Here is a 3,241-nt window from a genome sequence, read left to right on the forward strand (position 1 = left end):
GAGCTCCATAAACCTAGCCAGGTTTGTATTTGTCCCTGCTTATTTCTTCTCTCTCTGATCTGAGCAAAGGGACCACACCTCTTCCCTGAGACTGGGGCATCCTGAGGATAAGGGCTTTGTTTCTACCATCAGCCTTTCATCAGCTGTCCTTGGGACCAGAAGGTACCCGAGCAGGCTGCTGTCGGGAACGAACATTCACTGCCCTTATCAGTACTTTCATTATCATCAGTATATCACTCTCTAGGCTGGAGCCCCAGCATCGCACATACAGCGAGGCTCTTGGCTTTTGTTTAAGGAAGTCATTCCTCCCCCACCACATTGCCACAGAGCCACACCAAAGTTCCCATATGAGCCCCAGCTCGGGGGGCCACGCTGCGTCCAATGGCCCCCATTGTATCCTTTTCACCGATACCCCCCGTCGAGGGGTGCCAGGAGCTGACCTGAAAAACGAAAGACTCTGAGTCATTCTGATTCCTGCTTCAGGGAGCCAGAGCTGGCAGCAGCCCAGCCAGCCCCTCCAAGGGAGACCATCAGGGGCAGAGTCAGGCCCCTGGAACTCTCCTGGCAGCCCAACCCAAGGGGTAAACATGGTGGCACTGGCAGCCAGATTTGGGAGGCTGGGCAGGGATAGAACATATAGGACCCTCGTGGCTGGGCCCTAGCAGAATAGGAAGGGGCAGCAGGAAGCCTCTGTGAGAACCCCTATGGATCTGGCATAAGGCCAGGTCTCTGTGATCCTGGGAGAGAGAGGGCCCCACCCAACTCACAGATAAAGGCTACACAGAGGTCCCATCAACTGCCAGTGGTCACCCCTGGAAGATGGGGGCCTGCTCACAACCCTGCATGCTCGTGTCCTGAGTGGACAGGCGGGCCCGGGGCGGGGGAAGGGGAATGGAAGCAGGCAGCAATCCTGTCCGTGCTGGCAGATGGAGGGTGGGACCAGCTTTCACAGGAGACTGGGCACAGAGGTCAGCGAGTAGGGCAGTGAAAGGGAGGCGCTCCGAGCCATTCTTCACCAAGGGGGAGCATGGGGTACAGCCTAGGACTAAACATTGAAGCCTTAGTCTTCAGCCTGGCTCCCATGAAGCTTGCCATGGGACCTCAGACGAGGCCTGGCCTCTCTCTGAGTCTCAGTTTCCCTGGTGGTGCTGCCATAACGCCAAGCTCCCATGTTCTCCAGAGCAGCTGGGAGTCAGGCCTCCCCAGGCATACCAGCAGGGCCAAGAGGCCAAGGGGCCAAAGTGGGGTCTGCGCCCAGGCGGCTGTCCTCTCCCCACCCACAGGCACAAGGGGTCCTCGCTGAAGAAACACGGTGTATACAAATAATTAAACAGAAGAATTGGAGTGATTAGGGCAGATGATTATTGTCAAATTATGATTTATCTTGTAGTGGAATTAGTATTCCCCCAAAGGGCCCGGCGTGGCGCGGCGCCCGCCACGGCCCCGTGATTAATCGCCGTCTCCAGAAGGTCACCTCCAGCCACTGCAGATTAACTCAGTGGGGAAACTTCTTTCCGTAATTCAAGCTGTTGTTCCCACAACCTGTCATCCGCCGCCGCGGAAAAGGACGATTTCGTCAGGGAGCCCAGGGCGGGTGCCTGTCCGCTTCCCCCGCCCCTCCCGGCCGCGGACATGATATATGGTGCGTCCCGACACGGGTGACCGCGAGGGGGGGGCAGCGTCCGCCGTGGGGTGGGCGGCAGGAGGCAGGAGTAGGGGGAGCGTGGGGGACCAGGCGCCGCCAAGCAGAAGTAGGCTGTGAGGGGAGAGAGAGCGCGGGCGGTGGCAATTAGGAAGAAAATTGGATTTTTCAGCGTCCAGAGGCAGCTGGGATCTGCGGTGTACGGCACAGCCACTAGCCCCTTCCCCAACACACACAGGCGCCCCGCTCCAGCCAGGCAGGGACTTCCCAAGAAAGGTGGGGGCGCAGGGGCCGTGGACCTCCTTCAGCAAGGTAGGAGATGTAGAACCAACAGAAGGCAGAAAGAATGTGGTCAGGTCTGAGGCCAGCCCTGCCCTCCTGGGGAGAGCAGTTTCCGAGAGCTAGAACCAAGATCCCATTTCCTCAGCAGTAGACACTGCCAAAGTCACATGCCCATGTCACCTGGGGCTGCTAATCATGGCCACCTCCGTCTGGCAGTCTACATCAGGTCCGGGAGGGGGCTCTGGATCTCCCGTTTGTCTCCTTGTGCATGGAGAACAGTGGGGACAGAGCCCCCCATCCCTGCCTCCTCAGCCCACCCCCCACCCCTCCCTTACCTCCCTGAATGGGAAGGGAATATGAGAGCACACGTACCTCTCCTTCCTCTCTTTCATTTACCTTCCATCCAGGCCTTGGGGTGGGGAGTGGGGGACAAGTGTCTTATACCCACAGCACAGATAAAGAGGCTGAGATAGGGTGGCTTTCTGCCCTGAAGCTGTCCTGGGTCCCTGGCATCCTCAGGATTATTACCAAGTTCCTTCAGGCTCTGCCCTTCCCAGCTCATTCCCCCTGATCATCCTCCCTACCTCCAGAAAAACTCACAGCGCCCTATTCTTTCAGGCCTCTAGGTTTTGCAAGTTCCCGAAACATGCTTTCTGTTCCCAGCCCTCATCTGGTAAACTTCTATTCATTCCTCTCAATCCAACTGTTTGTCCCTCCAGGAAAAGAGGGTACTCCCGTGTGCAAGCACAGTGCTCTCACAGGCCTCTTTCTACATCTTTCTCCCCAGTACCAGTGCTCATCCAGACCAAGCAGCTACTGGGGGCGGTGGGGGGGTACTATTTAGAAGGCACCAAAGACTCAGGGCCCTGACTTCCCACCCCCTCAGCTCCCAATGCCCACTTACCGGACCCCAGATCTGAGGGTTGAGGAGTGGAGAGCAGAGGGGAGAACCTTGCTGGCTGGTACCTTCTCTATCCAGAGGCCTGTGTTCAGTTGGGAGCAAAAGCCTGTATTATGTATACTGCGGTTTGCTCAGAACATTCTCAGGTCTGATATATACTTAGAGTTGTGAAGACCCAGTACTATTTGGGAAAGAAAAACCTATTTCTCTGTGTCTCAGGTGTGGTTCTCTCCAGAGCCAAGAACTAAACACTGGCATTTGCTTTGGGGGAAAAGGGGGCTTACCATCCTCCATGGGGACTGTCTGGCAGACACCCACCCTCCGAGTCTTTGGCTGATGGTGATAATGAACACTCTGATTTATTCTGCATCTTACTTTCAAAGCACCCTTTGCTGACTTCATTCACTGACTCCTCA

Source organism: Neovison vison, chromosome 1 (genome assembly GCF_020171115.1).
Source record: "Neovison vison isolate M4711 chromosome 1, ASM_NN_V1, whole genome shotgun sequence".
NCBI lineage: Eukaryota > Metazoa > Chordata > Mammalia > Carnivora > Mustelidae > Neogale > Neogale vison.